The following is a 17,014-nucleotide window of genomic DNA, read 5'->3' as shown; positions in this document are numbered from 1 at the left end:
ATCGTTCCAGAGTATTCTCATGTGTCTTAATACAAGTCTGGAGGACCATTAATAAATTAGACTCTTAATAATTCTTTAACATCAGAGTTCAGTGTGTCGTTTGCTTGTTTGACTTCTTTTAGTGACGTCACGTGTTTCCAGATCTCAGGTCTTAACTTCATCAGAATAATATTATTACTGATGAACATTATCGAGTTATCAAGTTGTAATAATACAGAATTATCCTTTAAATTCTCTGAAGGACCTGAGAAGACGCTCAGAGAGAGTTTATGACTTTATTCTTCATATAATCGGTGATGTAAACCTGATGATGTCGACATTATGAATCATGTCATGAACTCAACTTTTCAGACGTTTGCAGCTCAGAACACAATCAATGAGAAAGCAGCGAGTCATGAATCTGCAGCCTGTGTGTTTACTCAGCTGCTCTCTGTGTGTCCAAACCACTGAGAGCGCTGAGAGCAGTGAATTATGGGTAACACTGCTGACGCTGGCCGATCCGACCGCCGCCAACGATTTTTTTTAAAAGCCAAACAGGCTGTTAGAGAGCAGACGAGACGCCGCGTTGATCCAATTTACTGTAACGTGGAGTAACTGCAGTCAGTCAGCCGAAGCTCCACAAACACTCAGCACAACGTTCGCTGCTCAGCTGTGTCTTCACATTTTCCTCATTAAAGCTCAACAGAAGTTTGCTGCTTCGTAATGTTTTCTTCTCAGGCTGAAGCTTCACTAATGGGATAAACAGGCTGATGGATGTTCAGAGAGCTGAGAGCAGAGAATAAACACTCTCATATCATATTTCCATAAAACACACCAGACAAAACCTACAAGTCTAATCTGATAAACATCGCACCACCGGGCCCTTTGTTCAAACCAACTTCCTTTAATAATAATAATTTTATTTATGGAGCACTTTTCCAGCAAGAAGCACAAAGTGCTTCCAAATATAGAAACTTGATTGGACGTAAGAAGCAATAAACAGGAAAAGAATAAAACATTCACAGCTACTGAGTTTTACCACAATTTAACCTCATCAACACACACACACACACACACACACACACACACACACACACGCCAGTCATATTATAAGGAAGCTTTGCTTTGTTAACCCAGAAGAACTCTTTCAATGTTCTGGAAAGTTCCTCATACAGCTTATTATCCTTGATTTTAACTCATGAACATCCTGCTGCAGTCATGTGACAATGTGTGAATCTGTGTACCCATGACATCATTTCCAAAATGGCGGTGTGCCTGGTCAGCAGACGTGACAGAACTAACTAATTTTGTTACTAAAGGTTTCAACCCATTTAATAAGACGTCCTGTATCACACTGAACCTGTTCTGACCACATTTCTTGAACAAATTGACATAAAACAAGTTAAATATCGTTATGACATATATGTTACATTACAGATCTTTGACACTGAAGGTAGAATTTCAAGATAAAATTCAGAAATGTCTCCCATAATTAATGCGGGTCAATTAAAAATTCCCCATAATTTTCCTTTAAGGAGAACTGGGTTCTTATGGGTTAAGTATATAAAAGTATATAAAAACCTTCTTGTAACCTTTATATTATTAGTCATAAAGTAATGTCGGTCAAAATGGTCTAACTCTGAATTTTCTCTGATAAAACCACAGACTGTATAAAAATATGGACGTAGTTACCGTGACGTCACTCGTTGGTTTCTGAAGAGCGGTTTTGAAGCTCAAAGTGAGCCGCTCCGGCCGTCGCCATCTTGGCAGTGCGTGACGCTGTCTAACTCCCAGCCAATCAAAAATGGGCAAAGAGGCGGGGCCGAACGGCTGAAACAAGCCACCTAGCGGCTGGTGGACCTGTCACTCAAAGCAGCCATGTCCTTCATTATGCAAAACTTTACGGCTTAATAACATTTAAACGGGTGAGTTATAAAAACATTCACCCCCGTACAGTTGTCATGAAAGAGGAAATTAGCTACAGAGACCAAAACCGTTGTTTGTACCAGACTGTAAACATGTTTATTTCTGCTGTAAAGTTTAACATGGGGGTCTATGGGGATTGACTCGCTTCTGGAGCCTCAAGTGGTCGTTCAAGGAACTGCAGTTTGGCTTCATTTTTTGTTGCTGCTTGGATAAAATAACGCTGAGATTCTCATGTTTGGATTAATTGATCACACATCACCAGCGTGGTCAGTTTTCAGTAAAGCTTTGAGCTTTTAGAGGCGTCTGTAATAAAATATAATATTTACTGACTGTGTTCATTAAACTGCTGTTATGAACTGATGTGTGTATGAAGGATGACTACTAGCATCAGTAGTTATAAAACAGTCCAGTATGTTTTCACTGTTTATCCTTCTTGTATGAGATCATGTTAATAGAAATAAAGTCAATAAAGACATTTGAATGTTATTGTGTAAACTGATCAGGGTGTCGGGACAGTGATGACGTTATAGATGTGTGATGTAGTGAACTATAAAACTCATGTTTAAATGTGAATGATGATGGTGAAATATGAAAACTTTGATTTAAACTTAATCCCAGTAACCAGTTAGTGAATGAAGGGAGATCACAGCGTGTCGGCCTCCGTCTCCAAGGAGACGCACGTCGTGTCTCTAAGGACTCCGCCATCTTAACTTTCTTTTCTTTTAAGCTTCGTGCTTTTTATTGTAAATTCAGTGAAACAAACTTGAAATTGTTGAAATTCTTTCACACTAAATAGCTTGAAGTAAAGTTTATTTTTTTCAAGTTATTTAGTGAGAAAGTCGGTTATAAAACGACGCTGAAACAGCTGATTCCTCAGTAATTATGTTATTATTCCTATATTTCACCATCAGTCATCCATAACTCCTAATACACCGTTCAGAACATATTCACACAAAATGTGATTGATTATTCATTTATCTGTTTGCATTGATAACTCATTTATTCACCTGTTCAATAAATAAATAAATAGATTATTATACAGATTATTCCTGGTTCATAACACATCACTGCAGACGTGAGATAGATAAGAATAGTTTCTGTGTCTCCTCCCGGCACGGGGGGGGGGGGGGGGGGGTTCATATTAATAAATGTAATGTTCCTACAGAGGACTGGCTGGAAATGATGCATCACTGTTGCAGTTAATATGCAAGACATTTTAAAGAGCATGCAGGTAGCAGAGCAGACACACACACACACACACACACACACACATATATATATATATATATATATGTGTGTGTGTGTATATATATATATATATATGTCATTTTATTAGCTGCAGGAAACAAGCAGTCAGCAGGTATACATGGAGCTCCGGTGTGTTTAAAACTGTATTTATTGCTTGTTTTGGACTCTATAGTTTGAACCATCATCACAGCAGTTATTATATCTCAACATAATATCTAGTAGCTGTATAACTTTCCACTGAATCCTAAAAGGTTTGATATCAGTCTGTTGTCAGATCAACATTAGATATTTTATATTGTAACATGAATGACTGGACTCTGCAGATTGAATCTATCCTGTTCAGGGATTATGAAACGCCGCTGCCTCCTGGACGGACGGAGGATAAATAAACCACGTTTCCTCGTGTTCTCGCCATCGTTAATATGAACTCATCTTTAATTGGACGTGTTCTCAGCAGAGTGAGAGAGTGATGGACAGCCTGCAGCTTCTTCTTCTTCTCTGCCTGATGCTCGGCGACACATTCATGAATACACAATCAGTCTGATGTCAGCTCTCGTTTGTTATTCATGTGCTTCAGTCATTAAACCCAGAAAACTTCACAACAAAAAGTAATTGGCTTTTTTTAAAATGGAAAGATACAAAACAGTCAGTCAAGAATGATTTAGATTGAGACACTTTGTTTGTTTTGCTGCTGAGTTTTATATATATATATATTTATTTATTCCTCATCCATCAATGCTGATGATGGTTTGAGCCTGAAGGGTCGTCAGGTTTGTTGCAGTCCCAGTTTGGCGTCCCAGTCTCTGCTGCAGGTGGTGCTGCTGAGTGCAGAGGCGTGTCTTCTTCTTCTGTCTCTTCTCCTGCAGTGAGGAGGTGCTCCTCTCCTCTCGTCTGTCTCCAGACGCTGTGGTCATCTGCGGCTTCCTCCCAGCTGTCGGGGTTGATGTTTGGCTGCTTCACGTCACGTTTTTTGCAGACATCCTGGAAGGGGACGGAGGGACCAGCGGCCCCTGGAGCCTGTCGACAGATCACAGGATGGCTCTGAGGCCAAGCCATCTGAGGCGGCGGCGCTGGCTCAGCCGGCTGAGTGAGCACGTTCCAGGACCTCCGTGTCGGGTCCTTCCTCCTGCCACGTGATGCCCAGGAGGCCACGTCGGCAACGCAGGTGGAAGCTGCTGGGTCCAGATCTCACTGCTGTGCAGGACTGGGCAAAAGTTTTAGGCATTAAAAGTAAAGTGAGAATGCTTAAAATATCACTATAAACTGTTTTAATTTATCAATTAACTTCTTACAAAGTTCACTTGAACACAGTTTTTCATGGTAACTTGCAGGCAGGTTGTTGTAACCATCCTGGAGAAAGACAGTTCATCTGTGGATTTATTATTTATTATTTATTATTTATTATTTAGAACATCTCAGGTGCTTCCTCATGTTAATCCCAGATTGACTCCATGATGTTGAGATCAGAGACCGTCTGCTGCAGGACTCGTCATTCTTCTTGTTGCTGAAAATAGTTCTATATGACTCTGGCTGTATGCTTGGGGTCATCGTCATGTCATCAATACAGACGCCTCCCTGATGGTATCGCATAATGGATAAGAGTCTAAACATCCAGGGTGCCTAAAACTTTTGCACAGTACTGTGTATATATATATATACATACACAGTACTGTGTATGTATATATATGTATATATATATATATACATACACAGTATTTTATATTATGTTCTGTGTTAGTATATCATGTTATACAGCAGAGTCTCCACAGACTCGTTTACTGATCATTTCTCATGTATTATCTTCAGTTTTCATTTATTATTATTATTATAATCCCAATTAGTTTGATTATCTTGTAAACATCATTTAGGTCAGAGCTGTTAACAACTCATAGACATGTGAAATGTGACCCCGACTACACACTGGAAACCACTGGTTTCATCTTTAACAATGTGTTGTATTTTAAAAGCTTGTTATATTATCCATTGTGTCAAATCTTCATCTGAAAAGTAACTAAAGCTGTCAAATAAATGTAGTGGAGTAGAAAGTACAATATTTCCCTCTGAAATGTAGAAAGTAGCATCACATGGAAATACTCAAGTAAAGTACAAGTACCTCTAAACTGTACTTAAATACAGTACTTGAATAAATGTACTCAGTTACTTTCCATCACTGGTTATTGGTAACCAGATGTTCCAGTGAAGGTGACGAGCACATCAGTCAAGTTAATTTCTGGATTCTTTAGTTGTTGTGACGTTTCAGAAACGCAGACAAAAAACAAACATAAACATGTTAAATATTAATATAAAACCGTCTCTCAGTGATCAACCAGCAGCCCAGAGAACCATCATATGAACCATGTGAACAATAATCCATCTAAACACAAACAAACAGGAGGAAATGGTGCATTTGTTGGGGACTATTTTCAGCGGCGGATGAATCCACAGTTGTTGCTGTAGTGAGTTAAAATGATTCTGTATTTCAAACACTGACAGAAGTTTCTCTTCATTTAAAACTCGTCTCTGTTGTGAGTTTTACAGTTTTACATCACTTCAGCTGTTTGAAGAGAAGTGTGATGATGGTTAATGATGACTGTTAGCGTGTTAGCCGACTGTTAGCGTGTTAGCCGACTGTTAGCGTGTTAGCCGTCTCACAGACAGACGGTCTGTTTGTCACAGTTTGTGTCGCTGCTGTTTGACCTTTCAGCGACATTTCAGACAAACAAAATAAACTCTGCTGACCTTTGATGCTCCGTCTGCTGAGATATTGACAGAAAGACACACGTTTACACTCCTGTCTGGACTAGTGAGGACACAGAATGACATCATACAAACATCCTCACTGCTAACCTGCCATCATTCCCCAAAAGTCTCAACGTACTGAAACCTTTCCTGTTGTCCTAAAACATCCTCACTTCATAAAAATACTGTCATTTTTTAAAGAATTTCTTTCATTTCCAAACATTATTTCCTAAAAGTTATTTTACAAGAATGTTCTGTCTCCTGATGGAAATCTTTTACTTTACAATTTAGTTTGAAGATTTATTTTCACATTTGCAGCTTTTCAGCTTCCAAAGTTACAATCATCATGTTAAATTACTGAACAACAACAGAGATGAACTGATTAATATGACAGATCAGCTGTGTGCTGCACACATTTATCTACATATAGAAGTTATCACACATATATATGTTCACATGTTGTGTATCTGCATGTATGAACGTCTGTACTAATCACAGGAAGTAGTCAGATATTCAGTAAACAGGACTAACTGGTAAATAAATGTTATAATTTCCCATCATGCAAAGTTCACCTTTTATCAAACACGTCTTCTATATTATTTATTTTGAGTTTCTCAGGATTCTGAATAAATCATTTTCATTTTGCTTTCTTTGATTTTCGCTCTGTAATATGTTTTGCTTTTAAATCGTGTTTTTAAAAAACTTCTTCTATAAAACTTAAATGCTTCCAAACAAAATGTATTTAATAATTTGTGTGAATAAAAGACGATGTCAGTAATTTCTCTACAGTTCCTCCAGAAAATCATTTCTGAGATCATGTTTATTATTATAAAATCATCTGTTTCCATTCTTCATCTGTTATTTCTGTTTATCTTCATAAAACCAACTGTTGGTTCTTTCCCCTCTAAGATTTTATTCACATAATAATAATAATTAATTTTTAAATTTTCCTTTCATCAGAAAAGAGAACTTTAATCTCATTCATATAAAAACTCTACGAGCTGAAATATTACACACATTCATTCATTCATTCGTTTCTTTCTTTATTCTTCTTCCTCACATTTGAAAGATTGTGATTTTTAGCTCTTGGACTTCCTGTTTCACCAGAAACCTTTAAAAAACAGACGCTGCTCTAAAAACAACATAAATCTTAATCTCTCCAGATGTTTGACGTCAGATGCAGCATGTAGAACAAATGTTTTGGATGTAAGAGATGCTCAGTGGGCGACTGCAGCTCAACCAGCCAAAACCTTTTCTTGTGATGTTGTTGTTGAGAAACAGCCTGAACATGTTTGTGTTGACGGCAGCTCGGTCACGCCGCCTGTTGAACGTCACCTGTTGGCTTCTGTTGAACGGTGCTGAAACCCGTTTCTGACGTTTCTCTGGCTGCAAAAAAAAAAAGTAGATTTGCTTCGGGGCGAAAGACAAAAATATTCCAGGAAGAACAAATGATTTTAAAACACCTCTGAGCCGTCGATAAATGAGGTTTTGGTGTTGCAGCAAATTAAAAACTTTTATGTGTCTGTTAAATGGAGCAGCGGCTCGGCTTAATTAGACCTGCGGGCAAATCATCAGCCTCATTCTGACGCTTCTTCAAGGCCTCGAGGATCTGAAGCTGCTGCTGATCTGCTCATCACTGATTCTGTCGTATAAAAAAGGACAAAAACTGGACGTCCAGCCCTCCTCTTCCTCCTCCTCCTCCTCCTCCTCCTCAGCTTGGTGCTTGATGATAAACTGCTGATGGAGGCTTATTGAAGTATAAACAGACTCCAGAGGCGGCTGCTTATTGGATCTCTGAGTCGTCGCTGACAGGAAGCAGAAATAAGAGGAATCATTGATGCATCGATGAGTCTCTGCTGGAGAGTCACTAAACAACACAAACTGTTTGGATTATTCTGATCATTGTTGTCAATAAAATGTCTGAAAATAGTGACACATAGTGAGAAGATGATGTTTTCAGATGTTTTGTCAGATCAACAGCACAAAACCCTGAAACATTCAGTTTAATATCATAAAAGTTTCTGCAAAACTTCTTAAAAAAAATTATTAAAACAATTATTAGATAATAAAAATAGTTGCAGATGAAGAGATTCATTTCCTGTCCGTTAGCTAACTGTTGTTAGCATCACCTGCTTCATACCACAGATGTTAGTAGAGTTGACTGCTCAGCCTGGAACATCTGGAACATCTGGAACATCTGGAACATGTCTGCAGCGCTACGTTGGTCACATGACACGGCGCGGCCCGCCATGCTACAAATGACACTTAACAAATTTAATAAGTGAAATGAAATCATCTATAAAACTGATATTAACAGTAAGAACAACACAAAACATGTAAACAATACGTATTAAAGGTTAAAACATAAACGGCTCAAACAACAACTTCATCATCATGATGATGATCAATGATGATGATGCTAATGATGATCGTCATCGTCATCGTCATCATCATCATCATCATCATCATCGTCACCATCGTCATCATCGTCATAATCATCATCATTATCATCATCATCATCATCATTATCACCACCATCATCATCGTCATCATCATCATCATCGTCATAATCATCATCATCATCATCATTATCACCATCATCATCGTCATCATCATCATCATCATCGTCATAATCATCATCATCATCATCATCATCGTCATCATCATAATAGTTGTAGAGCTGCAACAATTAGTTAATTAATCAATTAATCTATTGAAGGAAAATTAATCACCAACTACCTTGATAATCAATTAATCACTCTGAGTCATTTTTAATTAAAAGCTAAAACTCTTTGATTGTTAACGTTGAATATTTTCTGGTTTCTTTGTTGACAGTAAACTGAAGATCTTTGTGTTGATGACGTCGTCTTTGGGAAACATTGATCCACGTTTTTCACCATTTTATGACATTTTATGGACCAAACGACTAATCGATAAATAGATAAAATAATCAATAATAAGCAGAGTGAGAGTTGTGTCAGTGTCTTCAGCAGGAAGTCCAACATGACTCTTATAGATCAATCAATCATGAAAATCAATAATCGCAGCCTTATTTCAGTGTAAAGTTTGATTCTGACAGTTTCATGAGAACGTAAAGTGTCTGCAGGAGTTCAGACGTGTTTATCGTACAGGAAGCTGCTGCAGGATGGATGAAGTCGGATCAGCTCTTCATCCTTCGCTCTGATAGCATCAGCTGGAGGTTTCATGTAGAGAAGAACAGACAGCAGCAGCAGCAGCGGGTCTCTGCTGACTAACAGGAAGTTGTCCTCTGTGTGTCTGAGCGGTGGTCGTGGTCGCCTCGGGGCTCAGCAGCTCTCTTCTGTCGCTGCAGGAAAAAAAAAAAGCTTTGAAAAATGTTGAAGTGCATCTTGGTTTTTTTGAGTTTTCTTCCTCTCTGTCCAATTTCATGTGAACAGATTGCTTCAGTCGGACCGTGAGGCAACGCTGACGCAACCACAGAGCAACGAGGAGCAAACAGATGAGCTGAGAGATGAAACCCCCCCCCCGACCCGACGTCCAGCAGAGCTCTTCTTCTTTTATTTATTTATTTATACGACAGATTTTAAACACAAACCTGATTTTCTGAATTTGGCTTCTTAATTTTGAGATGCTTGTACTTGAGGATTTTCATTTCATGCCACTTTATTCTTCCGCTCCACTACATTTCAACACATTTCCCTCTAAACTTCTCACATGCTTTCATTTCAATAAATGTTCAAATGATCCAATATTTCAGCAAAAATCAAAGATTAGAGAAAAAGTCCAAAAACTGAAAACAGATCTGTGTATCAGAACTTCTCACGACCCCTCAGATTTATCTACTGACCCTTTGGAGGGGCCCGACCCCTAGGTTGGGAACCACTGGACCATAGTTTACAGTCTGGACGATCCCAGAACGATGATCTGCCTTCTGATACACACGATAGAGACACTCTGGACTCTTGTTATCGCCATTAATGAGAACAGTATATTAAAATGAATCAGTTTGTCATTTAGTCTATAAAATGTCAGATATTAGTGAAAAAGAGGCGTCTGTGGTTCAGGAGGTAGAGCGCCGGCTCCTGTCAAAGTGTTCTTGGATAAGATATTGAACCCAAACTGCTGCTGATGGCTGAACCATCGATGTGTGAGTGATTAGATCCTCCTGATGAGCAAGTCGGCTCCGTGCACGGCAGCCTCTGCTGTCAGTGTATGAATGTGTGTGTGTGAACAGGTGAATGTGGCTCGTAGTGTAAAAGCACTTTGAGTGGTCAGAAGACTAGAAAGGTGCTATATGAGTGGTGACGTCTTCAGACCAACAATTTAAAAACCCAAAAGTATTCAGTTTACAATCATAAAGGGGTCTAAAGACGGAGGATGTTGTTCTGCTGTACAGACTGTAAAACCTCCTGAGGCTGATTTGTGATACTTGACATGTAAAACAGCAGCAGATCCTCATTCTGGAGAAACTGGAGGTGATGCCACGTTCATGCTGACGGATTCACTCCAGACACACTTAGTAAAGACATTTCATAACACATCATATCATAATGTAATGTAAGATAACATGGGTTTGATGTCCACAAACATAGATTACATGCACTGACTATACATACACACATAAACACACACTCTTACTTTTCTGTCATATATTCACCACTGGAGCTTTTTTTTTTTGGAACAACTGTGATGAAATAAAACAAAAACAAACCCACTCATCATGTTGGGAGTATTTCCTATCTGGTATTTCTTGATGTCATGGTTGCTGTTTAATGACTTATAACTCACAATAAACCCTAACAAGTGTTATCTGTTATCTGTCTGTATAAATCACATTGGATGCAACCATAAATTGTTTTTTTTATCCACATTTTTGAAATAAGAAAACATGATGAATGTGATAAAAGCTCTTCTTTTGCTCAAACACACACATTAAGCTCAATGTGTATAGAGGCATTTAATAAATGTGGAAACACTGAGTACAATAATAAATGAACTGCACTTATAGTACTTTAACATTTGTACATACATTCTATACTTTGGATGTTTTGAGCACATACTTATCTACCCCACCATTTTATTTAAAAAATACACTTTTCTACAAATACTGAAAAGCACATTTTGGCCACATTGAAGACGTTTGGTTGCCCTGTAAAACCTCAATACTTACAAAAATTTCCTCAACCTCAAACTTGAGTCTACGCTTGTAGACAAAAAGTGTGGGAGCAAAGATATGTAAAATTTAAACAGCTGTATAATTCATACGTCAGAGGAGTAGCAGGAGATGAACTCAGGACAAAAACAGCCAGAATGACGTGAAGCCAAACCAAACCAGACTGAACTGAGCAGAACAAAACAAAGGATCCAACAAGACTGAGCTGAAAACCAGAACTAACAAACTGAACTAATCAAATAACAAGGAAGAGGTGGACACGAGGGCAGGCAGCTGATTGGCTGTGGAGGACACAGGGAGCAGGACAGAGGTCATCTGGTGGGACTGGTGGGACTGGTGGGACTGGTGGGGGGACATTGATTACCAGAATGCCTCTAAAACTGATCTTCGTCCCCTCAGTATTATAGTATAAATGTTATATATAACAGACTCTACAGTGTAAATGTTATATATAACAGACTCTACAGTATAAATGTTATATATAACAGACTCAACAGTGTAAATGTTATATATAACAGACGCTACAGTATAAATGTTATATATAACAGACTCTGCAGTATAAATGTTATATACAACAGACTCTACAGTGTAAATGTTATATATAACAGACTCTACAGTATAAATGTTATATATAACAGACTCTACAGTATAAATGTTATATATAACAGACTCTACAGTATAAATGTTATATATAACAGACTCTACAGTATAAATGTTATATATAACAGACTCCACAGTATAAATGTTATATATAACAGACTCCACAGTATAAATGTTATATATAACAGACTCTACAGTGTAAATGTTATATATAACAGACTCTACAGTATAAATGTTATATATAACAGACTCTACAGTGTAAATGTTATATATAACAGACTCTACAGTATAAATGTTATATATAACAGACTCTACAGTATAAATGTTATATATAACAGACTCTACAGTATAAATGTTATATATAACAGACTCTACAGTATAAATGTTATATATAACAGACTCCACAGTATAAATGTTATATATAACAGACTCCACAGTGTAAATGTTATATATAACAGACTCTACAGTGTAAATGTTATATATAACAGACTCTACAGTATAAATGTTATATATAACAGACTCTACAGTGTAAATGTTATATATAACAGACTCTACAGTGTAAATGTTATATATAACAGACTCTACAGTATAAATGTTATATATAACAGACTCCACAGTATAAATGTTATATATAACAGACTCTACAGTATAAATGTTATATATAACAGACTCCACAGTATAAATGTTATATATAACAGACTCTGCAGTGTAAATGTTATATATAACAGACTCTGCGGTATAAATGTTATATATAACAGACTCTGCAGATGTTAGACACACTCAGGTGGCTCCTCTTGATATAAGGTGGGGTCTCAGGTGGGGCTCTTCCTCAGGTGGGGCTCTTCCTCAGGTGGGGCCCTTCCTCAGGTGGTGCCCGTCCTCAGGTGGGGCCCTTCCTCAGGTGGGGCTCTTCCTCAGGTGGGGCTCTTCCTCAGGTGGGGCTCTTCCTCAGGTGGGGCCCTTCCTCAGGTGGGGCTCTTCCTCAGGTGGGGCCCTTCTGGCCGTTCCAAAGTCGGGGCTTAAATCTAAAGGTGACTGTGCTTTTGCCATCAGGACTCCTCGACTTTCTAATGACCTGCCTGAGAAGAAAAGGCTGCAGAATCACTGACTTCTTTTAAATCACTTCTTAAAACTCATTTCTACAGACTTGCTTTTGTGTGATGTCGTCTTTTAACATCTCTTTATTGTTCTTCATTGTCTTCTACTGTCGTCTTCTTAATGTCGGACTTGTTGTTGCTTTCTGTATCTTTGCTTTAGTATTGTACTGCCTTTGCTTTGTCTGTCAAAGCAGTTTGTAAACTGTTTTTAAAAGGTGCTATATAAATAAAGTTATTATTATTATTATTATAACTATTTTTGGTTCCTTATATGTCAAATTGTTGACTAAGACGCTTTGATCAGATCCTCTTTGTTGTCCCCCTTTGTAAAAAGCTTTTATGTTTCAGGCTCCTTCTGTTTGGAATAAGTTACCTGTAAATCTTCATCTTCATTCTCTGTCATCACTTCACTTATTTAAATATGTTTCTGATCTTAAAACAAATGTATCACTATCATTTTATTTATAGATTGATCATTTTTCTTTTGATTGCGTCTATTCTAAGGTTGTAACTTTTTATTTTTTTAATTTTTTTGTTGTTATTTAGTTTGTTGTTTGTTTGTTTGTTTTGTCATTGTTGTGTTACATATTATTGTGTCTTGTATGTTTCAGTTTTTCCGTCGGTTTTGTGTTTGTTTGTGACGCTGTTCATCAGCAATCAGCAGTGATTCTTTTCCTGCTTGCTTTCACTCGTTCTTGTTTGTGAAGCTCTTTGTAACTGTTGTTTTGAAAGGTGCTATATGAATACAGTTTATTATTATTATTATTATTATTATTATTACTGAAAACAAGATGATACATCTCAAGGGGTTTATGCTGATATAATACATTTCTGACACTTTATTTAAATTGGGACTCAGAGAGCTGACAGTCGCAGTCGCTGCTAAAACTTTTAGTTTTCAAAAGAATAAAGTGTTGTTTCACTGCAGCACTCAGGAAGGGAAGAGTGGCTGATTTATGAATGATGAAATGATGAAGTGATGAAATATGCATAAAGCTGAGAGAAACTGACCTTGTGAGGGTTGTGAAAAAGTTTGGGATAAAAAAAAAAAATTCTTTGGAAAGTGTCTCAGACTTTGTGAGAGTTTGGAGGAGGAACAACATGATGACACTGACAGATGAACTTTGTATTTCTGTAGAGAAGTTTGTGAGAAGTTTCACCTTCATTTTAAAAAATCACAACTTCTTAGTCAAGCATATCTTAGCAACTGTGACTGTAGCGTTTGTATTTTTAGTCTTTCCAAAATCAAAAACTGCAAACATTAGCTTGGCGAGCTAACTAGCTTCCTACAGTAGTAACCTGGCATTACCTTTACTATACATGCTCCAGAGACTTTTTATGGCGAAAATAAATAAAGGAGAAGGAGCTCTCTCTGTCTCTCAGACGAAGCAGCCCTCTTGCCATCTTAGTCTTTAGTTTATTTTGTTCCTTATTTTGAAGGATAGAGGTCTGGTAGGTATTCTGGGTCACTTATTTTGATAAGTCTCACTAATCTAAGTGAGAGTTCTGTTCTATTACTGTGGCTTATATGATTCCCTGCTCAGTAACAAAGGCAACTTATACCACAGATCTGCTCTGTGGCAAACTAACTGTCCAGCTTAATTTAGCTGTTTGTTAAAGAATGTCCGACAGGTGGAAACAAGCTCCCAAACAACGGTGCCATCAGGTGTATTATCACTTATTCAGTTGAGTTGTATTTGTATGGCTCCATGTCTGTGTTCAGAAACACAAGTTCAGACCTTTTTCTCACAATGTGACCAAGCATGAATGTTTCCTTTAGCTCCATGAAACTCATGTCTCACTACTGTCACTGTCTGTAAAATCAATCAACCTTTTATTCATATAGCACAAGCCATACATCTAATGCAACTCCAAGTGCTGAACATAAAGAGTTAAAAAGAGGTTAAATAAAAAGGACACCTTATTTCATTCCCCCTCACATTCCTACTCTGCAATCAGAGGCAGAGTAGGAATGTGAGGGAAATAAAATAACAGCCAGAAGCCAACAGATTAACTGACATAGCGGTGTATGTAAGGCACATCCATCCATTGACAGTCCTGAGCATTCACACCACCAGCCCCAAAGGACCTTCAGGACTAATCCACTGGGCTTCTCTGACGAGTACCTGTGGGAGAGATCCATGTTCAGTATAGTTTATCTATGTAGTCTGCTGGAACCATTGATTAGGAAACAGAGCCCTGAACACTGCTCCGTTTCTTTGTCGACAGGAACAATCCATGGCTTTCTGCTGTGTTTAAATTGATTTATTTTTATTTATTTTATTGAACCTTTATGTAACCAAGCGAGACATTAAGAACAGTTTCTTATTTACAATGATGGCCTGGCAAACAAACAAAACAAAGAGGAACGACTAATTATACTAATAAAACTACACAGGATGCAGTGTTCTGACAAAATAAGACCTATCACACATGGGTCAGGTATGTTTTCAGCCTCTTGAGTGGATCCAGCAGGTATCCAGCCTACTGTTAGTTAGTATCAGTGTGAGACTGATACCTGTGGAGGAACAGTAGCAGACGATATGTTACGCCCGGGTCTACGGGCATGAGAGCGCAACAAAAGACAAAGAAGCGGAGGGCGATGAATGCAAAACAAAGCAATTTATTGCTACCACAAACAAGCAGTATGACAAAAAAATGTGACAAGACTGTATTCCTCGTGGAATGACTTAATTTTCAATGAATGAAGCTGAGCTTCAGGGTGAATCAAGGCCAAAATAATAAACAAAAAAACAACTATTTCCTAACTAATCCCTAATCAAACAGAAGAGTAAACAAAAGACATTTTCTAAACTTAACTCCCCATGGTAACAAAAACAGGAGAAAACAGTGTACAAAAAGAAATGGCGATTCACCCCTACTGCTTCAAGAGTTTAGTGGTCTTAACTATTTACAAGGTACATTGTCTTGTAGGCGGTCAAGCTACACAAAACAAGGCCGCTTTAGCAAACTGCTAAGCTAACGCAGACTAATTAGCTACCAATGCTAACGACGACCCCGAACATCTACAGCATAAACGAGAAAAAAGTCTAAGTTCACATTACTGGAACATTCAACACACACAACGCTTGACAAAGAAAGTGGAGGGACGAGGCTCCGCTGCCAGCTCCGACCCCCGGCGCCACCTGGAAACCCCGGGCGCTAAGAAGCCCGGCGTCTTGGGCCTGCCAATCCCTGGCGGCCGCGGCACAGAGGGACAGCCAATCTGGGCTGGAACTGGCACCTGTCAATAAACACAGATCCAATACAGAGAAGACAGAGGTCCCACTGAAAACGCTGCACAATAACACACAAACTATACAGCAGAGGGCCGTAACACAACACCTTGTACATATGGCTCCTGAGCACCTTGGGAATGATTTCTGAGGAGGTACCCGCCCCCCTATTCCCTCAATCACTGGGCATCCCTTGTTGCAGGTACGAGGTCCTCAGGTGCAACAAGCACAAGGCTTTACTGCTTCAGTCTATTTTGGGATGATATCAGTATATGAAAGCACAATGACACGGCGTTGACATTGCTTGTAACCAACAGGGAAAAAGATGAAATGAAGACAGGAAGGGGTCCTCCCACACAGGAGTCCACTACCGGGCCTCTGCAGTAATGAAGGTCATCCCTTAATGGAAGGAAGGGGGCGTCTCATCAGACCCTGGTGGAAATGGCAGCTCCCAGTAGGCCACATTTGTACAGGGTATGTGTCAGTGTTAAAATACTGGGTTGCTAATAAAGCACATTTATATAAAATACTAATCACATGTATTTACTTTTGCTGCCACCCACTTACACGCTGTCCCATACAGAGGTTACTGACATGTCATCATGGATCAAAGAGACCATTGACATATCTTATTATCTCAGTTGGAGGCTCTGGATGATGAGATGCTGTCTGTCTGCTTATAGACACTTGGCCGTAAATTGATTTATCTTAATTACTTGCTAATGCTGGTAGTCTGCACATGGGACTAATAACTGCTTCCAGTGCTCTCTATCCGAAAATGAATCAATTGCTTCCATTGCTGTGATAATTTTGCAGGAGGAGGGAACTCTTCCTCCCCCCTGAGCCTCTTACCTCCAGTTTAAGGCCAAGAGAATCACAAGTGGTAATAAATTACCTTTTAATTTAAACAGTGTAGTCAATGTGACATTTGCACCTTTCTTCAAGTGAGACTTTCACAGGGACGAAGCTTAACCCCTTAACATCCACCCTTTTTATAGGATTTTCACCTATTTGGTGTACCCAAATGGAAAAGCTTC

The 17,014-nt window shown here is 38.5% G+C and overlaps 1 long non-coding RNA gene across 1 annotated transcript; it reads right to left on the bottom strand.

Annotated features, from left to right (window-relative positions):
* Window positions 1-15,348: 15,348 nt before the first annotated feature.
* Window positions 15,349-16,519, bottom strand: LOC121906166. Its single transcript, XR_006098558.1, has 2 exons — window positions 16,087-16,519; window positions 15,349-15,985 (listed from the first exon to the last, which is right to left on the bottom strand). It is a non-coding gene; the product is annotated as an uncharacterized LOC121906166 (long non-coding RNA).
* Window positions 16,520-17,014: the final 495 nt, after the last annotated feature.

Source organism: Thunnus maccoyii, chromosome 10, assembly GCF_910596095.1.
Source record: "Thunnus maccoyii chromosome 10, fThuMac1.1, whole genome shotgun sequence".
In the NCBI taxonomy this organism is placed as follows: Eukaryota; Metazoa; Chordata; class Actinopteri; order Scombriformes; family Scombridae; genus Thunnus; species Thunnus maccoyii.
This window is presented reverse-complemented; position numbering and strand designations above follow the sequence as displayed.